This window comes from Nerophis ophidion, linkage group LG18 (genome assembly GCF_033978795.1).
Source record: "Nerophis ophidion isolate RoL-2023_Sa linkage group LG18, RoL_Noph_v1.0, whole genome shotgun sequence".
Lineage (NCBI taxonomy): Eukaryota > Metazoa > Chordata > Actinopteri > Syngnathiformes > Syngnathidae > Nerophis > Nerophis ophidion.
The window spans coordinates 38384150-38409870 of record NC_084628.1 but is presented as its reverse complement, the minus strand read 5'-3'; the positions used below and the strand labels follow the sequence as shown (position 1 = coordinate 38409870).

Genomic DNA, 25721 nt, shown 5'->3' with positions numbered 1-25721 from the left:
TTTTTTGCCCCACTGTGTGTGCACATGACTTCTGCAATTTATTAATGCACTCATTGTGCACCTTAACCTGTGCACTTTATTGGTGCACCTATTTTACACATTTATACAAGTGCACATATTTTGTGCACTTTGTTGGAGGACTTATTTTACACACTTTACACATAACTTGTGCACTTGATTAATGCACTTATTGTACACACTTATATATTTACACTTATTTTACACACTTTACACATAACTTGTGCACTTGATTAATGCACTTATTGTACACACTTATATATTTACACTTATTTTACACACTTTACACATAACTTGTGCACTTGATTAATGCACTTATTGTACACACTTATATATTTACACTTATTTTACACACTTTACACATAACTTGTGCACTTGATTAATGCACTTATTGTACACACTTATATATTTACACTTATTTTACACAATTTACACATAACTTGTGCACTTGATTAATGCACTTATTGTACACACTTATATATTTACACTTATTTTACACACTTTACACATAACTTGTGCACTTGATTAATGCACTTATTGTACACACTTATATATTTACACTTATTTTACACACTTATGTGGGTATAACATGTGCACTTTATTGGTGCAATTAACACACTTAAAATGTGCGTTTGACTCTTAAAATGTCAGTGCCTAGAAGAAGTCAGTATTCAACCTCAGATTGAAAAGCCTCACAATACAAAAACAGTCCATTCAAATTTTCCAACTGAATTTTCTATCCATCCATCCATTTTCTACCGCTTATTCCCTTTCAGGGTGGCGGGGGGCGCTGGCGCCTATCTCAGCTACAATCGGGCGGAAGGCAGGGTACACCCTGGACAAGTCGCCACCTCATCGCAGGGCCAACACAGATAGACAGACAACATTCACACACTAGGGACCATTTAGTGTTGCCAATCAATTTTCTAGTTGTGGAATATTTGAACTATTTTTGATATGTTTTATATTGTTGAATATTTTTATAAATATTGTTATTAATATAAATATCTTTCCGCTCCCTGAACGTTCGCGCATGTCCCTCTGGCCTCAGTGCCATCCCCCGCTGGCAACTCCTAACCACTTAGGCATACTTGCCAACCTTGAGACCTCTGATTTCTGGAGGTGGGGCGGAGGCGTGGTTTGGGGGCGGGGGGCGTGGTTAAGAGGAGAGTATATTTACAGCCAATTCTCCAACTCGAGTATTTCATATATGAAATACTCGAATTTCAGACGGCACCTATCAAATACACAGTAAAAAAAACACAATTGTTCTAACTGTACTGTGCTTGCTGGTTACTAAAAAAACAACAACAACACTTACCTTTCACTATTTGAGTAACGTCACTTCCGAGTTTCCAGAAGAGGGCCCCAGTATGTGCTTTGCCCTGCCTTCTCTGGCTGTCAGCTCATTTCGTTTTTGTGTTGTTTGCATCTATTTTCGTCTCTGTCAGCTCACGGCTTGTGTATGACCGCCAAACACTGTTGGATCTTTGCCCCTTTCCCACTGATATGATCAACTTCGACGTTGGTTTTTCGACGTCCCAGTCTGCTTTTTCACCTGGCCGGATTCCTGCCTTCCTTTCCCGCCTCGTGGATCCTCTCCCCCGCCACCTGCGGGCTGTGTGTCGGGCACCCCACCTGGATTAACCGCGCCCTTGGACGTGCTGGCCCCCGCCAGGTTCGGTCTTGTGAACGCAAGCTCTTTGACAAACAAAACGTTTATCCTGAAGGATTTCTTCACTTCCCGCGGACTTGAATTCCTCTGTGTGACGGAAACATGGCTGAGAGCCGGTGAGTCAGCCCTTCTTAATGAACTTCTGCCTCCGGAGTGTTTCTACTTTAATTCTCTGCGGTTGTCCAGCTGAAAAAAAGGAGGATTAGCAGTCATTTTTTAAAATGACTTTAAATGCAGTCAGAGTCGCCTGCAATCCTCCTTTTCGAGCTTCGAACTGTGCGTGTTTGAGCTGGAGGGGGCGTGGCCTCCAGCTCCAGCTGAATTTCGGGAAATTTTCGGGAGGTTTTCGGGAGGGGCGCTGAATTTCGGGAGTCTCCCGGACAATCCGGGAGGGTTTGCAAGTATGCTTAGGACACCTCTGAAGGTCTCTTAAACATCGTGGAGAGTAGGAGTGATTCTTGGACTTAAGAAAGTTTATAAATAGCTTTTATTCTTAAGTTTTAGAGTAGGACTAAATTTCGCAAATTCTCAGGACTTAAGTGTAAAAGGACACTCCAAGACGCTTGATAAATACAGCCCCAGAAATCAATCAATCAATCAATCAATCAATCAATGTTTACTTATATAGCCCTAAATCACTAGTGTCTCAAAGGGCTGCACAAACCACTACGACATCCTCGGTAGGCCCACATAAGGGCAAGGAAAACTCACACCCAGTGGGACGTCGGTGACAATGATGACTATGAGAACCTTGGAGAGGAGGAAAGCAATGGATGTCGAGCGGGTCTAACATGATACTGTGAAAGTTCAATCTATAATGGATCCAACACAGTCGCGAGTGTCCAGTCCAAAGCGGATCCAACACAGCAGCGAGAGTCCCGTTCACAGCGGAGCCAGCAGGAAACCATCCCAAGCGGAGGCGGATCAGCAGCGCAGAGATGTCCCCAGCCGATACACAGGCAAGCAGTACATGGCCACCGGATCGGACCGGACCCCCTCCACAAAGGAGAGTGGGACATAGAAGAAAAAGAAAAGAAACGGCAGATCAACTGGTCTAAAAAGGGAGTCTATTTAAAGGCTTAAAACTTTCGGAAAGACAATTTTAGAGAAAAAATACAACCTTAAAAATGAATTTAGGATTTTTAAACACATATACCTTTTTACCTTTTAAATTCCTTCCTCTTCTTTCCTGACAATTTAAATCCATGTTCAAGTAAATTATTTTTTTATTGTAAAGAATAATAAATACATTTTAATTAAATTCTTCATTCAAGCTTCTGTTTTTCAACAAATAATATTTGTGAAATATTTCTTCAAACTTATCATGATTAAAATTCCAAAAAATTATTCCGGCAAATCTAGGAAATCTTTACAATCAAATTTAAATCTTATTTCAAAGTCTTTTGAATTTCTTTTAACATTTTTGTTCTGGAAAATCTAGAAAAAATGATGTTTTGTCTTTGTTAGAAATATAGCTTGTGCATATTGGATTTTAACCTATTTAAAACATGTCATCAAAATTCTAAAATTAATTTTAATCAGGAAAAATTACTAATGATGTTCCATAAGTTAATTTTACATTTTTTTCAAAAAAAGATTCGAATTAGCTAGTTTTTCTCTCAATTTTTTGCGGTTGAATTTTGAATTTTAAAGAGTCGAAATTGAAGATAAACTATGTTTCAAAATTGAATTTTCATTTTTTCGTGTTTTCTCCTCTTTTAAACCGTTCAATCAAGTGGTTTTTTCATCATTTATTCTCGACAAAAAAACTTTCGTAAAAGGAAAACAAATGTACGGCGGAATGACAAACAGAAATACCCATTTTTTTATATATATATATATATATAGATGTATTTATTAAAGGTAAATTGAGCAAATTGGCTATTTCTGGCAATTTATTTAAGTGCGTATCAAACTGGTAGCCCTTGGTTTCAAAAAGGTTGGTGACCCCTGGACTACACTTTGTTTCTGGAAATAATTTGGTTTTTTGCCTTTTAATCAAAGGAAATATATATATATATATATATATATATATATATATATATATATATATATATATATCAACAACAACAAACTCGGAATTAGACTTTACTGATCAACTTCAAAGTTGAGTTCGTTCTGCCAAGTTGTTTGCCGCCATAGGATGAAGTTTCCGGAAGTTTCCGCGGAATAGAAAGACCAACACGGAGGACTATTTAAATATGCTGTCAAGTGTTGTTCCTGCGAGCATCAGCAATTAGCACTTTGCTAAAAATAGACTTTTTTTTCCTTTTTTTTTTCCCCCTGCAAGTTGAGAGACAAAGAGTTCAAACCGGCAGCTGCGACGTTTTTCTGCCTCCAGGAGAGGAACTCTACTTGTTCAGTGACGCACCTGTATAGGGATGTGGGCGTAACCATGGCAACTGTGCATGAGCAACGTCCCCGCCAAGCATGATGTCATCAAGATGTCCAACAATGTTTACGCAAGACAACAATTTTATTTTGTTTTTCTTTCCGCTTCAATGAAACTAATTGGTTGTTATTCCTGAATAGGAAATTTGCGTAAATTGGCAAATAGATTTTATTAAAGCGCGTTTAACTGGCGAAATCAGAGCGAATGTGGGGAGAGATTGAACTTTTGAGCAGCAGATTCTTAAAAACTACTGAAAACTCAAAAGATCTTTAAGTGGGGTTGTTGCGGTTCTAAAAAAAAAACACCAAAGCAAATTATGTTATTTTAAAAATATTTGTAAAGTCCTTTTGCAGCAGATTCCTAAAAACTGCTGAAAATCCTGCCATTGAAAAGGCCTCCGAGTGATGTTTTTGCAGCAAATTCCTAAAAACTGCCGAAAACTCCTGTCATATAGACGTTCTTTGAAGTGTTTTTGCAACAGATTACTAAAAACTGCTGAAAACCCCTGTCTTATAGACGTTCTTTGAAGTGTTTTTGCAACAGATTACTAAAAACTGCTGAAAACTCCTGTCATATAGACGTTCTTTGAAGTGTTTTTGCAACAGATTACTAAAAACTGCTGAAAACTCCAGTCATAAAGACGGGCTTTGAAGTGTTTTTGCAACAGATTACTAAAAACTGCTGAAAACTCCTGTCTTATAGACGTTCTTTGAAGTGTTTTTGCAACAGATTACTAAAAACTGCTGAAAACTCCTGTCTTATAGACGTTCTTTGAAGTGTTTTTGCAACAGATTACTAAAAACTGCTGAAAACCCCTGTCTTATAGACGTTCTTTGAAGTGTTTTTGCAACAGATTACTAAAAACTGCTGAAAACTCCTGTCATATAGACGTTCTTTGAAGTGTTTTTGCAACAGATTACTAAAAACTGCTGAAAACTCCAGTCATAAAGACGGGCTTTGAAGTGTTTTTGCAACAGATTACTAAAAACTGCTGAAAACTCCTGTCTTATAGACGTTCTTTGAAGTGTTTTTGCAACAGATTACTAAAAACTGCTGAAAACTCCTGTCTTATAGACGTTCTTTGAAGTGTTTTTGCAACAGATTACTAAAAACTGCTGAAAACTCCTGTCTTATAGACGTTCTTTGAAGTGTTTTTGCAACAGATTACTAAAAACTGCCGAAAACTCCTGTCATATAGACGAGCTTTGAAGAGTTTTTGCAACAGATTACTAAAAACTGCTGAAAACTCCAGTCATAAAGACGGGCTTTGAAGTGTTTTTGCAACAGATTACTAAAAACTGCCGAAAACTCCTGTCATATAGACGAGCTTTGAAGTGTTTTTGCAACAGATTACTAAAAACTGCTGAAAACTCCAGTCATAAAGACGGGCTTTGAAGTGTTTTTGCAACAGATTACTAAAAACTGCCGAAAACTCCTGTCATATAGACGAGCTTTGAAGTGTTTTTGCAACAGATTACTAAAAACTGCTGAAAACTCCTGTCATATAGACAAGCTTTGAAGTGTTTTTGCAACAAATGACTAAAAACTGCCAAAAACTCCTGTCATATAGACGAGCTTTGAAGTGTTTTTGCAACAGATTACTAAAAACTGCCGAAAACTCCTGTCATATAGACGAGCTTAGAAGTGTTTTTGCAACAGATTACTAAAAACTGCCGAAAACTCCTGTCATATAGACGAGCTTTGAAGAGTTTTTGCAACAGATTACTAAAAACTGCCGAAAACTCCTGTCATATAGACGATCTTTGAAGTGTTTTTGCAACAGATTAATAAAAACTGCCGAAAACTCCTGTCATATAGACGAGCTTTGAAGTGTTTTTGCAACAGATTACTAAAAACTGCCGAAAACTCCTGTCGTATAGACGATCTTTGAAGTGTTTTTGCAACAGATTAATAAAAACTGCCGAAAACTCCTGTCTTATAGACGATCTCTGAAGTGTTTTTGCAACAGATTACTAAAAACTGCCAAAAACTCCTGTCATATAGACGAGCTTTGAAGTGTTTTTGCAACAGATTACTAAAAACTGCCAAAAACTCCTGTCATATAGACGAGCTTTGAAGTGTTTTTGCAACAGATTACTAAAAACTGCTGAAAACTCCTGTTTTATAGACGTTCTTTGAAGTGTTTTTGCAACAGATTACTAAAAACTGCTGAAAACTCCTGTCTTATAGACGTTCTTTGAAGTGTTTTTGCAACAGATTACTAAAAACTGCTGAAAACTCCTGTCTTATAGACGTTCTTTGAAGTGTTTTTGCAACAGATTACTAAAAACTGCTGAAAACTCCTGTCTTATAGACGTTCTTTGAAGTGTTTTTGCAACAGATTACTAAAAACTGCCGAAAACTCCTGTCATATAGACGAGCTTTGAAGAGTTTTTGCAACAGATTACTAAAAACTGCTGAAAACTCCAGTCATAAAGACGGGCTTTAAAGTGTTTTTGCAACAGATTACTAAAAACTGCTGAAAACTCCAGTCATAAAGACGGGCTTTAAAGTGTTTTTGCAACAGATTACTAAAAACTGCCGAAAACTCCTGTCATATAGACGAGTTTTGAAGTGTTTTTGCAACAGATTACTAAAAACTGCCGAAAACTCCTGTCATATAGATGAGCTTTGAAGAGTTTTTGCAACAGATTACTAAAAACTGCCGAAAACTCCTGTCATATAGACGAGCTTTGAAGTGTTTTTGCAACAGATTACTAAAAACTGCCAAAAGCTCCTGTCATATAGACGAGCTTTGAAGTGTTTTTGCAACAGATTACTAAAAACTGCCGAAAACTCCTGTCATATAGACGAGCTTTGAAGTGTTTTTGCAACAGATTACTAAAAACTTCCAAAAACTCCTGTCATATAGACGAGCTTTGAAGTGTTTTTGCAACAGATTACTAAAAACTGCTGAAAATCCTGCCATTGAAAAGGCCTCCGAGTGATGTTTTTGCAGCAAATTCCTAACAACTGCCGAAAACTCCTGTCATATAGAATTTCTTTGAAGTGTTTTTGCAACAGATTACCAAAAACTGCCGAACACTCCTGTCATATAGACGAGCTTTGAAGTGTTTTTGCAACAGATTACTAAAAACTGCTGTGTCATATAGACAAGCTTTGAAGTGTTTTTGCAACAGATTACTAAAAACTGCTGAAAACTCCTGTCATATAGACGAGCTTTGAAGTGTTTTTGCAACAAATTACTGAAAACTGCCGAAAACTCCTGTCATATAGACGATCTTTGAAGTGTTTTTGCAACAGATTACTAAAAACTGCTGAAAACTCCTGTCATATAGACGAGCTTTAAAGTGTTTTTGCAACAGATTACAAAAACTGCCAAAAACTCCTGTCATATAGACGAGCTTTGAAGTGTTTTTGCAACAGATTACTAAAAACTGCCGAAAACTCCTGTCATATAGACGAGCTTTGAAGTGTTTTTGCAACAGATTACTAAAAACTGCCGAAAACTACCGTCATAGAGACGAGCTTTGAAGTGTTTTTGCAACAGATTACTAAAAACTGCCAAAAACTCCTGTCATATAGACGATCTTTGAAGTGTTTTTGCAACAGATTACTAAAAACTGCTGTGTCATATAGACAAGCTTTGAAGTGTTTTTGCAACAGATTACTAAAAACTGCTGAAAACTCCTGTCATATAGACGAGCTTTGAAGTGTTTTTGCAACAAATTACTGAAAACTGCCGAAAACTCCTGTCATATAGACGATCTTTGAAGTGTTTTTGCAACAGATTACTAAAAACTGCTGAAAATTCCTGTCATATAGACGAGCTTTAAAGTGTTTTTGCAACAGATTACTAAAAACTGCCAAAAACTCCTGTCATATAGACGAGCTTTGAAGTGTTTTTGCAACAGATTACTAAAAACTGCCGAAAACTCCTGTCATATAGACGAGCTTTGAAGTGTTTTTGCAACAGATTACTAAAAACTGCCGAAAACTACCGTCATAGAGACGAGCTTTGAAGTGTTTTTGCAACAGATTACTAAAAACTGCCAAAAACTCCTGTCATATAGACGATCTTTGAAGTGTTTTTGCAACAGATTACTAAAAACTGCTGAAAAATCCTGTCATATAGACGAGCTTTGAAGTGTTTTTGCAACATATTACTAAAAACTGCTGAAAACTCCTGTTATATAGACGTTCTTTGAAGTGTTTTTGCAACAGATTACTAAAAACTGCTGAAAACTCCTGTCTTATAGACGTTCTTTAAAGTGTTTTTGCAACAGATTACTAAAAACTGCTGAAAACTCCTGTCTTATAGACGTTCTTTGAAGTGTTTTTGCAACAGATTACTATTAACTGCTGAAAACTCCTGTCATATAGACGTTCTTTGAAGTGTTTTTGCAACAGATTACTAAAAACTGCCGAAAACTCCTGTCATAGAGACGAGCTTTGAAGTGTTTTTGCAACAGATTACTAAAAACTGCCGAAAACTCCTGTCATATAGACGAGCTTTGAAGAGTTTTTGCAACAGATTACTAAAAACTGCCGAAAACTCCTGTCATATAGACGAGCTTTGAAGTTTTTTTGCTACAGATTACTAAAAACTGCTGAAAACTCCTGTCATATAGACAAGCTTTGAAGTGTTTTTGCAACAAATGACTAAAAACTGCCAAAAACTCCTGTCATATAGACGAGCTTTGAAGTGTTTTTGCAACAGATTACTAAAAACTGCCGAAAACTCCTGTCATATAGACGAGCTTTGAAGAGTTTTTGCAACAGATTACTAAAAACTGCCGAAAACTCCTGTCATATAGACGAGCTTTGAAGTGTTTTTGCAACAGATTACTAAAAACTGCCAAAAACTCCTGTCATATAGACGAGCTTTGAAGTGTTTTTGCAACAGATTACTAAAAACTGCCGAAAACTCCTGTCATATAGACGAGCTTTGAAGTGTTTTTGCAACAGATTACTAAAAACTGCCGAAAACTCCTGTCATATAGACGAGCTTTGAAGTGTTTTTGCAACAGATTACTAAAAACTGCCGAAAACTCCTGTCATATAGACGATCTTTGAAGTGTTTTTGCAACAGATTAATAAAAACTGCCGAAAACTCCTGTCTTATAGACGATCTTTGAAGTGTTTTTGCAACAGATTACTAAAAACTGCCAAAAACTCCTGTCATATAGACGAGCTTTGAAGTGTTTTTGCAACAGATTACTAAAAACTGCCAAAAACTCCTGTCATATAGACGAGCTTTGAAGTGTTTTTGCAACAGATTACTAAAAACTGCCGAAAACTCCTGTCATATAGACGAGCTTTGAAGTGTTTTTGCAACAGATTACTAAAAACTGCCGAAAACTCCTGTCATATAGACGAGCTTTGAAGAGTTTTTGCAACAGATTAATAAAAACTGCCGAAAACTCCTGTCTTATAGACGATCTTTGAAGTGTTTTTGCAACAGATTACTAAAAACTGCCAAAAACTCCTGTCATATAGACGAGCTTTGAAGTGTTTTTGCAACAGATTAATAAAAACTGCCGAAAACTCCTGTCATATAGACGATCTTTGAAGTGTTTTTGCAACAGATTAATAAAAACTGCCGAAAACTCCTGTCTTATAGACGATCTTTGAAGTGTTTTTGCAACAGATTACTAAAAACTGCCAAAAACTCCTGTCATATAGACGAGCTTTGAAGTGTTTTTGCAACAGATTTCTAAAAACTGCCAAAAACTCCTGTCATATAGACGAGCTTTGAAGTGTTTTTGCAACAGATTACTAAAAACTGCCGAAAACTCCTGTCATATAGACGAGCTTTGAAGTGTTTTTGCAACAGATTACTAAAAACTGCCGAAAACTCCTGTCATATAGACGAGCTTTGAAGTGTTTTTGCAACAGATTACTAAAAATTGCCGAAAACTCCTGTCATATAGACGAGCTTTGAAGTGTTTTTGCAACAGATTACTAAAAACTGCCAAAAACTCCTGTCATATAGACAAGCTTTGAAGTGTTTTTGCAACAGATTACTAAAAACTGCCGAAAACTCCTGTCATATAGACGCGCTTTGAAGTGTTTTTGCAACAGATTACTAAAAACTGCCGAAAACTCCTGTCATATAGACGAGCTTTGAAGTGTTTTTGCAACAGATTACTAAAAACTGCTGAAAATCCTGCCATTGAAAAGGCCTCCGAGTGATGTTTTTGCAGCAAATTCCTAACAACTGCCGAAAACTCCTGTCATATAGAATTTCTTTGAAGTGTTTTTGCAACAGATTACCAAAAACTGCCGAACACTCCTGTCATATAGACGAGCTTTGAAGTGTTTTTGCAACAGATTACTAAAAACTGCTGAAAACTCCTGTCATATAGACGAGCTTTGAAGTGTTTTTGCAACAAATTACTAAAAACTGCTGAAAACTCCTGTCATATAGACGAGCTTTGAAGTGTTTTTGCAACAGATTACTAAAAACTGCCGAAAACTACTGTCATATAGATGAGTTTTGAAGTGTTTTTGCAACAGATTACTAAAAACTGCCGAAAACTCCTGTCATATCGACGAGCTTTGAAGTGTTTTTGCAACAGATTAATAAAAACTGCCGAAAACTCCTGTCTTATAGACGATCTTTGAAGTGTTTTTGCAACAGATTACTAAAAACTGCCAAAAACTCCTGTCATATAGACGAGCTTTGAAGTGTTTTTGCAACAGATTACTAAAAACTGCCAAAAACTCCTGTCATATAGACGAGCTTTGAAGTGTTTTTGCAACAGATTACTAAAAACTGCCGAAAACTCCTGTCATATAGACGAGCTTTGAAGTGTTTTTGCAACAGATTACTAAAAACTGCCAAAAACTCCTGTCATATAGACGAGCTTTGAAGTGTTTTTGCAACAGATTACTAAAAACTGCCAAAAACTCCTGTCATATAGACGAGCTTTGAAGTGTTTTTGCAACAGATTACTAAAAACTGCCAAAAACTCCTGTCATATAGACGAGCTTTGAAGTGTTTTTGAAACAGATTACTAAAAACTGCCGAAAACTCCTGTCATATAGACGAGCTTTGAAGTGTTTTTGCAACAGATTACTAAAAACTGCCGAAAACTCCTGTCATATAGACGTTCTTTGAAGTGTTTTTGCAACAGATTACTAAAAACTGCTGAAAACTCCTGTCATATAGACGATCTTTGAAGTGTTTTTGCAACAGATTACTAAAAACTGCTGAAAACTCCTGTCATATAGACGTTCTTTGAAGTGTTTTTGCAACAGATTACTAAAAACTGCCGAAAACTCCTGTCATATAGACGTTCTTTGAAGTGTTTTTGCAACAGATTACTAAAAACTGCCGAAAACTCCTGTCATATAGACAATCTTTGAAGTGTTTTTGCAACAAATTACTAAAAACTGCTGAAAATTCCTGTCATATAGACGTTCTTTGAAGTGTTTTTGCAACAGATTACTAAAAACTGCCGAAAACTCCTGTCATATAGACGTTCTTTGAAGTGTTTTTGCAACAGATTACTAAAAACTGCTGAAAACTCCTGTCATATAGACGATCTTTGAAGTGTTTTTGCAACAGATTACTAAAAACTGCTGAAAACTCCTGTCATATAGACGTTCTTTGAAGTGTTTTTGCAACAGATTACTAAAAACTGCCGAAAACTCCTGTCATATAGACGAGCTTTGAAGTGTTTTTGCAACAGATTACTAAAAACTGCCGAAAACTCCTGTCTTATAGACGAGCTTTGAAGTGTTTTTGCAACAGATTACTAAAAACTGCCGAAAACTCCTGTCATATAGACGATCTTTGAAGTTTTTTTGCAACAGATTACTAAAAACTGCCGAAAACTCCTGTCATATAGATGAGCTTTGAAGTGTTTTTGCAACAGATTACTAAAAACTGCCGAAAACTCCTGTCATATAGACGATCTTTGAAGTGTTTTTGCAACAGATTACTAAAAACTGCTGAAAACTCCTGTCATATAGACGAGCTTTAAAGTGTTTTTGCAACAGATTACTAAAAACTGCTGAAAACTCCTGTCATATAGACAATCTTTGAAGCGTTTTTGCAACAGATTACTAAAAACTGCCGAAAACTCCTGTCATATAGACAAGCTTTGAAGTGTTTTTGCAACAGATGACTAAAAACTGCCGAAAACTACCGTCATAGAGACGAGCTTTGAAGTGTTTTTGCAACAGATTACTAAAAACTGCCAAAAACTCCTGTCATATAGACGATCTTTGAAGTGTTTTTGCAACAGATTACTAAAAACTGCCGAAAACTCCTGTCATATAGACGATCTTTGAAGTGTTTTTGCAACAGATTACTAAAGACTGCCGAAAACTCCTGTCTTATAGACGATCTTTGAAGTGTTTTTGCAACAGATTACTAAAAACTGCTGAAAACTCCTGTCATATAGACGAGCTTTGAAGTGTTTTTGCAACAGATTACTAAAAACTGCTGAAAACTCCTGTCATATAGACGATCTTTGAAGTGTTTTTGCAACAGATTACTAAAAACTGCCAAAAACTCCTGTCATATAGACGATCTTTGAAGTGTTTTTGCAACAGATTACTAAAAACTGCTGAAAAATCCTGTCATATAGACGAGCTTTGAAGTGTTTTTGCAACAGATTACTAAAAACTGCTGAAAACTCCTGTCATATAGACGATCTTTGAAGTGTTTTTGCAACAGATTACTAAAAACTGCTGAAAACTCCTGTTATATAGACGTTCTTTGAAGTGTTTTTGCAACAGATTACTAAAAACTGCAGAAAACTCCTGTCATATAGACAAGTTTGGAAGTGTTTTTGCAACAGATTACTAAAAACTGCTGAAAACTCCTGTCATATAGACGATCTTTGAAGTGTTTTTGCAACAGATTACTAAAAACTGCTGAAAACTCCTGTCATATAGACAAGCTTTGAAGTGTTTTTGCAACAGATTACTAAAAACTGCCGAAAACTCCTGTCATATAGACGATCTTTGAAGTGTTTTTGCAACAGATTACTAAAAACTGCTGAAAACTCCTGTCATATAGACGAGCTTTAAAGTGTTTTTGCAACAGATTACTAAAAACTGCTGAAAACTCCTGTCATATAGACGAGCTTTGAAGTGTTTTTGCAACAGATTACTAAAGACTGCTGAAAACTCCTGTCTTTTAGACGATCTTTGAAGTGTTTTTGCAACAGATTACTAAAAACTGCTGAAAACTCCTGTCATATAGACGAGCTTTGAAGTGTTTTTGCAACAGATTACTAAAGACTGCTGAAAACTCCTGTCTTTTAGACGATCTTTGAAGTGTTTTTGCAACAGAGTACTAAAAACTGCTGAAAACTCCTGTCATATAGACGAGCTTTGAAGTGTTTTTGCAACAGATTACTAAAGACTGCCGAAAACTCCTGTCTTTTAGACGATCTTTGAAGTGTTTTTGCAACAGATTACTAAAAACTGCTGAAAACTCCTGTCATATAGACGAGCTTTGAAGTGTTTTTGCAACAGATTACTAAAGACTGCCGAAAACTCCTGTCTTTTAGACGATCTTTGAAGTGTTTTTGCAACAGATTACTAAAAACTGCTGAAAACTCCTGTCATATAGACGAGCTTTGAAGTGTTTTTGCAACAGATTACTAAAAACTGCTGAAAACTCCTGTCATATAGACGATCTTTGAAGTGTTTTTGCAACAGATTACTAAAAACTGCCAAAAACTCCTGTCATATAGACGATCTTTGAAGTGTTTTTGCAACAGATTACTAAAAACTGCTGAAAAATCCTGTCATATAGACAAGCTTTGAAGTGTTTTTGCAACAGATTACTAAAAACTGCTGAAAACTCCTGTCATATAGACGATCTTTGAAGTGTTTTTGCAACAGATTACTAAAAACTGCTGAAAACTCCTGTTATATAGACGTTCTTTGAAGTGTTTTTGCAACAGATTACTAAAAACTGCAGAAAACTCCTGTCATATAGACAAGTTTGGAAGTGTTTTTGCAACAGATTACTAAAAACTGCTGAAAACTCCTGTCATATAGACGATCTTTGAAGTGTTTTTGCAACAGATTACTAAAAACGGCTGAAAACTCCTGTCATATAGACGAGCTTTGAAGTGTTTTTGCAACAAATTACTAAAAACTGCCGAAAACTACTGTCATATAGACGTTCTTTGAAGTGTTTTTGCAACAGATTACTAAAAACTGTTGTGTCATATAGACGAGCTTTGAAGTGTTTTTGCAACAGATTACTAAAAACTGCTGTGTCATATAGACGAGCTTTGAAGAGTTTTTGCAACAGATTACTAAAAACTGCCAAAAACTCCTGTCATATAGACAAGCTTTGAAGTGTTTTTGCAACAAATTACTGAAAACTGCTGAAAATTCCTGTCATATAGACGTTCTTTGAAGTGTTTTTGCAACAGATTACTAAAAACTGCCGAAAACTCCTGTCATATAGACGTTCTTTGAAGTGTTTTTGCAACAGATTACTAAAAACTGCTGAAAACTCCTGTCATATAGACAATCTTTGAAGTGTTTTTGCAACAGATTACTAAAAACTGCTGAAAACTCCTGTCATATAGACGTTCTTTGAAGTGTTTTTGCAACAGATTACTAAAAACTGCCGAAAACTCCTGTCATATAGACGTTCTTTGAAGTGTTTTTGCAACAGATTACTAAAAACTGCCGAAAACTCCTGTCTTATAGACGAGCTTTGAAGTGTTTTTGCAACAGATTACTAAAAACTGCCGAAAACTCCTGTCATATAGACGATCTTTGAAGTTTTTTTGCAACAGATTACTAAAAACTGCCGAAAACTCCTGTCATATAGATGAGCTTTGAAGTGTTTTTGCAACAGATTACTAAAAACTGCCGAAAACTCCTGTCATATAGACGATCTTTGAAGTGTTTTTTGCAACAGATTACTAAAAACTGCTGAAAACTCCTGTCATATAGACGAGCTTTAAAGTGTTTTTGCAACAGATTACTAAAAACTGCTGAAAACTCCTGTCATATAGACAATCTTTGAAGCGTTTTTGCAACAGATTACTAAAAACTGCCGAAAACTCCTGTCATATAGACAAGCTTTGAAGTGTTTTTGCAACAGATGACTAAAAACTGCCGAAAACTACCGTCATAGAGACGAGCTTTGAAGTGTTTTTGCAACAGATTACTAAAAACTGCCAAAAACTCCTGTCATATAGACCATCTTTGAAGTGTTTTTGCAACAGATTACTAAAGACTGCCGAAAACTCCTGTCTTATAGACGATCTTTGAAGTGTTTTTGCAACAGATTACTAAAAACTGCTGAAAACTCCTGTCATATAGACGAGCTTTGAAGTGTTTTTGCAACAGATTACTAAAAACTGCTGAAAACTCCTCTCATATAGACGATCTTTGAAGTGTTTTTGCAACAGATTACTAAAAACTGCCAAAAACTCCTGTCATATAGACGATCTTTGAAGTGTTTTTGCAACAGATTACTAAAAACTGCTGAAAAATCCTGTCATATAGACGAGCTTTGAAGTGTTTTTGCAACAGATTACTAAAAACTGCTGAAAACTCCTGTCATATAGACGATCTTTGAAGTGTTTTTGCAACAGATTACTAAAAACTGCTGAAAACTCCTGTTATATAGACGTTCTTTGAAGTGTTTTTGCAACAGATTACTAAAAACTGCAGAAAACTCCTGTCATATAGACAAGTTTGGAAGTGTTTTTGCCACAGATTACTAAAAACTGCTGAAAACTCCTGTCATATAGACGATCTTTGAAGTGTTTTTGCAACAGATTACTAAAAACTGCTGAAAACTCCTGTCATATAGACAAGCTTTGAAGTGTTTTTGCAACAGATTACTAAAAACTGCTGAAAACTCCTGTCATATAGACGAGCTTTGAAGTGTTTTTGCAACAAATTACTAAAAACTGCCGAAAACTACTGTCATATAGACGTTCTTTGAAGTGTTTTTGCAACAGATTACTAAAAACTGTTGTGTCATATAGACGAGCTTTGAAGTGTTTTTGCAACAGATTACTAAAAACTGCTGTGTCATATAGACGAGCTTTGAAGAGTTTTTGCAACAGATTACTAAAAACTGCCAAAAACTCCTGTCATATAGACGATCTTTGAAGTGTTTTTGCAACAGATTACTAAAAACTGCTGAAAACTCCTGTCATATAGACGAGCTTTGAAGTGTTTTTGCAACAGATTACTAAAAACTGCTGAAAACTCCTCTCATATAGACGATCTTTGAAGTGTTTTTGCAACAGATTACTAAAAACTGCCAAAAACTCCTGTCATATAGACGATCTTTGAAGTGTTTTTGCAACAGATTACTAAAAACTGCTGAAAAATCCTGTCATATAGACGAGCTTTGAAGTGTTTTTGCAACAGATTACTAAAAACTGCTGAAAACTCCTGTCATATAGACGATCTTTGAAGTGTTTTTGCAACAGATTACTAAAAACTGCTGAAAACTCCTGTTATATAGACGTTCTTTGAAGTGTTTTTGCAACAGATTACTAAAAACTGCAGAAAACTCCTGTCATATAGACAAGTTTGGAAGTGTTTTTGCCACAGATTACTAAAAACTGCTGAAAACTCCTGTCATATAGACGATCTTTGAAGTGTTTTTGCAACAGATTACTAAAAACTGCTGAAAACTCCTGTCATATAGACAAGCTTTGAAGTGTTTTTGCAACAGATTACTAAAAACTGCTGAAAACTCCTGTCATATAGACGAGCTTTGAAGTGTTTTTGCAACAAATTACTAAAAACTGCCGAAAACTACTGTCATATAGACGTTCTTTGAAGTGTTTTTGCAACAGATTACTAAAAACTGTTGTGTCATATAGACGAGCTTTGAAGTGTTTTTGCAACAGATTACTAAAAACTGCTGTGTCATATAGACGAGCTTTGAAGAGTTTTTGCAACAGATTACTAAAAACTGCCAAAAACTCCTGTCATATAGACAAGCTTTGAAGTGTTTTTGCAACAGATTACTAAAAACTGCCGAAAACTCCTGTCATTTAGACGATCTTTGAAGTGTTTTTGCAACAAATGACTAAAAACTGCCGAAAACTCCTGTCATATAGACCATCTTTGAAGTGTTTTTGCAACAGAGTACTAAAAACTGCTGAAAACTCCTGTCATATAGACGAGCTTTGAAGTGTTTTTGCAACAGATTACTAAAAACTGCCGATAACTCCTGTCATATAGACGATCTTTGAAGTGTTTTTGCAACAGATTACTAAAAACTGCTGAAAACTCCTGTCAAATAGACGATCTTTGAAGTGTTTTTGCAACAAATGACTAAAAACTGCCGAAAACTCCCGTCATATAGACCATCTTTGAAGTGTTTTTGCAACAAATGACTAAAAACTGCCGAAAACTCCCGTCATATAGACCATCTTTGAAGTGTTTTTGCAACAGATTACTAAAAACTGCCGAAAACTCCTGTCTTATAGACGAGCTTTGAAGTGTTTTTGCAACAGATTACTAAAAACTGCCAAAAACTCCTGTCATATAGACGATCTTAGAAGTGTTTTTGCAACAAATTACTAAAAACTGCCGAAAACTCCTGTCATATAGACAATCTTTGAATGTTTTTTGCAGTAGAGTTCTGAAAAGTCCTAAACAAATCCTGTTATTTAGTAAATTGCCCAAAAATGTTTTTGCATCTTTGAAGTGTTTTTTGCAGCAGATTCCTAAAAACTGCCCCCAAAAAAAAAATCCTGTTATTTAAAAGAATTCTGAATTATGCTTTCGGAGCAGATTCCTAAAAAACTGCTGAAAATTCTGCGACTGAGAAGATCTCTGAGTGATGTTTTTGCAGCAAATTCCTAAAAACTGCCCCAAAAAAATGTTCTAAGTGTTTTTGCAGCAGATTATTAAAGATTCCCAAAAACTCCTGTCACATACACAATCTTTGAATTGTTTTTGCAGTAGATTTCTAAAAACTGCAAAACAAATCATGTAATTTTAAAGAAGGCTGTATTACGTTTTTTTCTGCAGTAGATTTTTAAAAACTCCGAAACAAATCCTGTTAATTAGTAAATTGAAAAAAATGTTTTTGCAGCGGAGTCCTAAAAACTGCAAAAACAAATTCTGTAATTTAACAGAATACTGAATTACGTATTTGCAGCAGGTTCCTAAAAACTGCTGAATTTTAAAGAGTTGAAATTGAAGATAAACTATGTTTCAAAATAACATTTTAGTTTTTTTCCTGTTTTCTCCTCTTTTAAACCATTCAATTAAGTGTTTTATTCATCATTTCTTCCCTACAAAAAGTTTAGATGACAAAAATCCAATCTAACAAAGTTTAGATTGGGTTTTAACCTATTTAAAACATGTCATCCAAATTCTAAAATTAATCTTAATTAGGAAAATTTACTAATGATGTTCCATAAATTATTTTTTTTTTTTTCAAAAAGATTCAAATGAGCTAGTTTTTCTCTTCTTTTTTGGGTGAATTTTGAATTTTAAAGAGTCGAAATTGAAGCTAAACTATGTTTCAAAATAAAAAAATGTTTTTTTTCCTGTTTTCTCCTTTTTTTAAACCATTCAATTAAGTGTTTTATTCATCATTTCTTCCCTACAAAAAGTTTAGATGACAAAAATCCAATCTAACAAAGTGCAGATTGGATTTTAACCTATTTAAAACATGTCATCCAAATTTTTAAATTAATCTTAATCAGGAAAAATGACTAATGATGTTCCATAAATGATTTTTTTGTAATTTTTTGGAAAAAGATTCAAATCTTTCAAATCAAATGTAAATCTTATTTGAAAGTCTTTTGAATTTTATTTAAAAAATTTTGTTCTGGAAAATCTATAAGAAATAATGATTTGTCTTTGTTAGAAATTTGGCTTGGTCCAATTTGTTATATATTCTAACAAAGTGCAGATTGGATTTTAACCTATTTAAAACATGTCATCAAAATTCTAAAATTAATCTTAATCAGGAAAAATTACTAATGATGTTCCATGAATTCTTTTTTTAATTTTTTCAAAAAGATTCAAATTAGCTAGTTTTTCTCTTCTTTTTTGGTTGAATTTTGAATTTTAAAGAGTCAAAATTGAATATAAACTATGTTTCAAAATAAAATTTTAGTTTTTTTCCTGTTTTCTCCTTTTTTAAACCATTCAATTAAGTGTTTTATTCATCATTTATTCCCTACGAAAAGTTTAGATAACAAAAATCCAATCCAACAAAGTTTAGATTGGATTTTAACCTATTTAAAACATGTCATCCAAATTCTAAAATTAATCTTAATCAGGAAAAATTACTAATGATGTTCCATGAATTCTTTAAATTTTTTCAAAAAGATTCGAATTATCTGGTTTTTGTCTTCATTTTTTTCGGTTGAATTTTGAATCTTAAAGAGTCGAAATTGAAGATAAACTATGTTTCAAACTAACATTTTAGTTTTTTTTCCTGTTTTCTCCTTTTTAAACCATTCAATTAAGTGTTTTATTCATCATTTATTCCCTACGAAAAGTTTAGATAACAAAAATCCAATCCAACAAAGTTTAGATTGGATTTTAACCTATTTAAAACATGTCATCCAAATTCTAAAATTAATCTTAATCAGGAAAAATTACTAATGATGTTCCATGAATTCTTTAAATTTTTTCAAAAAGATTCGAATTATCTGGTTTTTGTCTTCATTTTTTTCGGTTGAATTTTGAATCTTAAAGAGTCGAAATTGAAGATAAACTGTGTTTCAAAATTTAATTTTCATTTTTTTCGTGTTTTCTCCTCTTTTAAACCGTCAAATTAAGTGTTTTATTCATAATTTATTCCCTACAAAAAAAACTTCTGTAAAATGAAAAAAGAATGACAGACAGAAATACCCATTTTTTATATATATAGATTTATTTATTAAAGGTAAATTGAGCAAATTGGCTATTTATGGCATTTTATTGAAGTGTGTATCAAACTGGTAGCCCTTTGCATTAATCAGTACCCAAGAAGTATCTCTTGCTTTCAAAAAGGGTAGTGACCCCTGCTCTAACCACTAGGCCACCGCGATGATTAATTTCACATAAAAATCAGACCATCGTGCATGAACTTTATTTATGATGATATATTTTGCAAAACTTAATATGCTCTTTTATCAAAACTGAGCATAAAAAAGGCACTTTTCTGATACAGGCCCTCATAAAGTGGTGCAGGGACGAGACTGCAGGCTCCTGTGAAGCACTGCTGGCCATAAAACCTCAGTGTGCTCAGAGAGGGACATAACCACACCAAAATAAGACACTCCACTGCAACATCTGGTCATGTGATGGCGTGCAGGCAGGTTAGTCATGACTTGACACATGCACGTGTGTCTGTGCAAGGACGGTACTTAGTGCATCTTTGCACCCAGCACCTTTCGGGCTTTGCTTGTTTTAGAGCACAGGTGTCAAACGCAAGGCCCATGTTATTAATATGCATTAAAAGTGTGAAGTGAAGTGAATTATATTTATATAGCGCTTTTTCTCTAGTGACTCAAAGCGCTTTACATAGTGAAACCCAATATCTAAATTACATTTAAAGCAGTGTGGGTGGCACTGGGAGCAGGTGGGTAAAGTGTCTTGCCCAAGGACACAACGGCAGTAACAAGAATGGCGGAAGCGGGGATCGAACCTGCAACCCTCAAGCTGTTGGCATGGCCACTCTACCAACCGAGCTATAAAATATTTTCCTGCTAAATATATTTCCTTTTGGACGTGAAAAATCATGTACTGCATGCAATTGCATATATTATAACATTCAATATTGTCAAAATCTAAATATGGATAATCAATGAATAACCTTCAGCCGTCCAAGACAAGAAAACGTGCGGTCCACACTCCATCTGTAAGAACAATCAAGAGTAGGTCCAGCTGCCCCATTTTTAGCTGTTTGTCATTTTGTAAGCCAGCTCCCGCTGCCGGTCTATAGAACGCTCTCCCTGGCCACCTGAAGGCACCACAGACTGTGAATGCTTTTAAAAAAGGCTTAAAAACCCTTCTTTTTTAAAAAAAAAAAAGCCTTTTTTTGTTAGATATAGCTCGGTTGGTAGAGTGGCCGTGCCAGCAACTTGGGGGTTGCAGGTTCGATTCCCACTTCAGCCATCCTAGTCACTGCCATTGTGTCCTTGGGCAAGACACTTTACCCACCTGCTCCCAGTGCCACCCACACTGCTTAAAATGTAACTTAGATATTGAGTTTCACTATGTAAAGCGCTTTGAGTCACTAGAGAAAAGCGCTATATAAATATAATTCACAATTCACATATGTGTGTGCTACTTCTAGCCAATGGGCCAGGGGTGTCAAACTCAAATACAGAGTGGGCCAAAATTTAAAACGGAACAAAGCCGCGGGCCAAGGTTGAACAAATTAACCTTTTAATAGGGACCCAAACAGTGAATTATATTTATATAGCGCTTTTCTCTAGTGACTCAAAGCGCTTTACATAGTGACACCCAATATCTAGGTTACATTTAAAGCAGTGTGGGTGGCACTGGGAGCAGGTGGGTAAAGTGTCTTGCCCAAGGACACAACGGCAGTAACTAGGATGGCGGAAGCGGGAATCGAACCTGCAACCCTCAAGTTGCTGGCACGGCCACTCTACCAACCGAGTTTTGCATTGAATATTAAACAAGCAAGGCTTATATAACTTTATAGTCACATGCAAAATCGAGTTTCAAATTATGATAATAATGATTAAAAAATATCAATGGCATATCAAATAAAATGTAAATAAAAATTGGGGGAGCGGGGTTTGGTGGTAGCGGGGGTGTATATTGTAGCGTCCCGGAAGAGTTAGTGCTGCAAGGGAGTCTGGGTATTTCTTCTGTTGTGTTTATGTTGTGCTACGGTGCGGATGTTCTCCCGAAATGTGTTTGTCATTATTGTATGGTGTGGGTTCACAGTTTGGCGCATATTTGTAAAAGTGCTAAAGTTGTTTATACGGCCACCCTCAGTGTGACCCTTGTGGCTGTTGATCAAGTATGCCTTGCATTCACTTGTGTGTGTTAAAGCCGCATATATTATGTGACTGGGCTGGCACGTTGTTTGTGTGGTGGAAAAGCGGACGTGACGACAGGCTGTAGAGGTTAGGGTTGGGGTTATTTTTTTAAATGCACTGCAGCACTTTGAGGTTGTTTGTTCAATGTAAAGTGCCGTTACAAATAAAATCTATTATAATTGTTTTATTATTAAAGCAAAACAGATCCAGCCCAATCAGGAGCACCACTAGGGGCTTCCTCTTTGCACATGTGCATAAAAGCGACCCTTAAAGCTCTACAGCATGGAAGCCAACAAAGCCAGCTCCCGCTCCCAGTCTGTGGAACGCTCTCCCTGATCACCTGAGGGCACCACAGACTGTGAATGATTTTAAAAAAGGCTAAAAAACCCTTCTTTAAAAAAAAAAAAAAAAAAAGCCTTTTTTTGTTAGATATATGTGTGCTACTTCTAGCTAATAGGCTGTTGTATTTTTTTTTTTTTTTTTACTATTTATTTTACTTGTTGGGGCAGCTATTTGTGGTTCTCGCGTTGTTATTTTTTTAAATGCACTGCAGCACTTTGATGTTGTTTGTTCAATGTAAAGTGCCGTTACAAATAAAATCTACTACAATTGTTTTATTATTAAAGCAAAACAGATCCAGCCCAGTCAGGAGCACCACTAGGGGCTTTCTCTTTGCACATGTGCATAAAAGTGACCCTTAAAGCTCCAGAAAATAACTATCTAATTCGTCTATGTGGCCCTCAATGAGAACACCTTTGACACCCCTGCTCTACAGCATGGAAGCCAACAAAGCCAGCTCCCGCTCCCAGTTTGTGGAACGGTCTCCCTGACCACCTGAGGGCACCACAGACTGTGAATGCTTTTAAAAAAGGCTTAAAAACCCTTCTTTAAAAAAAAAAAAAAAAAAAAAAGCCTTTTTTTGTTAGATATCTGTGTGCTACTTCTAGCTAATAGGCTGTTGTAATTTTTTTATTTTTACTATTTATTTTACTTGTTGGGGCAGCTATTTGTGGTTCTCGCGTTGTTATTTTTTTAAATGCACTGCAGCACTTTGAGGTTGTTTGTTCAATGTAAAGTGCCTTTACAAATAAAATCTATTATAATTGTTTTATTATTAAAGCAAAACAGATCCAGCCCAGTCAGGAGCACCACTAGGGGCTTTCTCTTTGCACATGTGCATAAAAGTGACCCTTAAAGCTTCAGAAAATAACTATCTAATTCATCTATGTGGCCCTCAATGAAATCACCTTTGACACCCCTGCTCTACAGCATGGAAGCCAACAAAGCCAGCTCCGGCTCCCAGTCTGTGGAACGCTCTCCCTGACCACCTGAGGGCACCACAGACTGTGAATGTTTTTAAAAAAAGGCTTAAAAACCCATTAAAAAAAGGCTTTTTTTTTCAGATATGTGTGCTAGTTCAAGCTATTTGGCTGTTCTAGTTTTTATTTTTTTACCATTTGTTTTACTTGTTGGTGGCAGGTTTTTTTTAAATGCACTGTAGCACTTTGAGGTTGTTCGTTCAATGTAAAGTGCTTTTACAAATAAAATCTATTATTATTATTAAAGCAAAAAAAAGATCCATCCCAGTCCGGAGCACCACTAGGGGGTTTCCCTGCGCACATGTCTGCATAAATCCTTTGAAAATTGACCCTGAATGCTCCAGAAAATAACTATCTAATTCATCCATGTCACTCTTTGTAGGAAAATGAACCATATTTGGTATATTCTGCTCTGCAGCATGGAAGCCCAAAAAGCCAACTCCTGCTCCCAGTCTATGGAACCCTCTCCCTGACTACCTGAGGCCACCACAGACTCACAAAAAGGTTAATAGTTACAGTTTTGAAAAGTTTTTTTGTACGTACTACAGTACAGTATTCCTCCGAGTGTATTTGAAGTATTTTTTCTGAGTGCCTTACGAAAAGTTTATTAGTTAAACCTTCTCTATTATGCAAAGCTGTCTTTATAATGAGGTTCCAACAGTGTGTCTCTCGAGTCTGTTAATGAGCGCCGAAAATGAGAAACAATCTATCATCTCCCTCACTTATTTAATCCGCTTTTTGAGAGAGGAGGCGCTCCAACAGTTGCTTTTGAAGACTCTGGTTTTCATGACGTCAAAAAGAATCGCCTCCTTCCTCCGTGTGGCGAGATAATTCCTATCATACACATTCATACCGTATTTTACGGACTATAAGGCGCACTTAAAATCCTTTTTTTTTTCCTCAAAACTTGACAGTGCGCCTTAAAACCTAGTGCACCAAATATATAGAATAATTCAGGTTGTGCTTACAAACCTCAAAGCTATTTTATTTTGTACATGGTGTAATGATAAGTGTGACCAGTAGATGGCAGTCACACATAAGAGATACATGTAGACTGCAATTTGATGGCAGTCACACATAAGAGATACGTGTAGACTGAAATATGATGGCAGTCACACATAAGAGATACGTGTAGACTGAAATATGATGGCAGTCACACATAAGAGATATGTGTAGACTACAATTTGATGGCAGTCACACATAAGAGATACGTGTAGACTGCAATAAGATGGCAGTCACACATAAGAGATACCTTTAGACTGCAATATGATGGCAGTCACACATAATATAAACCTTTTAGACTGCAATATGATGGCAGTCACACATAATATAGACGTGAAGACGGCAAGATACTTTACCCACCTGCTCCCAGTGCCACCCACACTGGTTTAAATGTAGCTTAGATATTGGGTTTCACTATGTAAACCTCTTTGAGTCACTACTGTCAGGTTCAAACATCAATGACATATATTAAACAGACAAGAAGCAAGGAATCAAGCAGAGACAGAGTTCAATTTGGCTCAATGAGGAGAGACGTATTGGGCTGTACACTTGGGCTGTTCCAACCTATGCTCTAAGGCACAGCCCACGTGCTCCTCTATTTATTCGGGAGGTCCCTGGTTACAAATGCAAATGTGTTGACCATCGTGATATCGTCCTGTCTCTGCTCTGTCTGTGTCACGGCACTCGATGTTCGCCCTTGGCAGTCACCAGGCCGGGTCTGGACACAAACACTGATATCAGACGACTTGACCAAGTTGTCCATTTGCACGGATAGAAAAGTAAAACTTCAGCACAATTGACAATAACTATAGCAACGGCCTGTAAGCATTAGAGTTGTGTGATAACTTACACATAATTATTCTAACACTAGAGAAGAGCGCTATATAAATATAATTCTCTTCACTCGTGTGCCAATGTTGACATGATCGACTAATGAGCTGTTTTCTTGTCAAAATGTATTACAGATCATGAATCACGCCTCTCACCTGGATAGTAGAAGGATGAGGACGTATTAGGACAAGTTGGTCAACTTTGACAGCCCATTTAGACGCCAGGAATGGCGAGAACGGCACAAAATGACGCTTGGCTACAACCACCCTTTTTCTTGGAGAGGATTAAGAGACATTCTTCATCTAAATGGGAATATGAGCACATACTAGCAGTCGGCATCCCGATGACAGCAGACATTGTACAGTAAGTGCTGTTTTATTACTGTATGTTTGTTGGCTCTCATGAAGTCTGCAGTTAGTAGGAATCAGTGATGTTTGTTGAAAAAAAAAAACGAATGTTGGGATGTTTTTTTGAATGAATGCTTAAAATGATCAAAATAGGTAAATATTAAATGTTATTACCACATTATACATATATAC

At 36.0% G+C, this 25721-nt stretch overlaps 1 protein-coding gene across 1 annotated transcript in view; it reads left to right on the top strand.

Annotated features, from left to right (window-relative positions):
• Positions 1–23828, top strand: part of thyn1 (thymocyte nuclear protein 1) — a 157237-nt gene extending 133409 nt beyond the window's left edge. Inside the window, exon 9 of the mRNA XM_061878087.1 lies at positions 23732–23828. The gene's annotated coding sequence lies outside the window, so the exon portion shown is untranslated. The remainder of the gene's footprint in view (positions 1–23731) is intronic.
• Positions 23829–25721: the final 1893 nt, after the last annotated feature.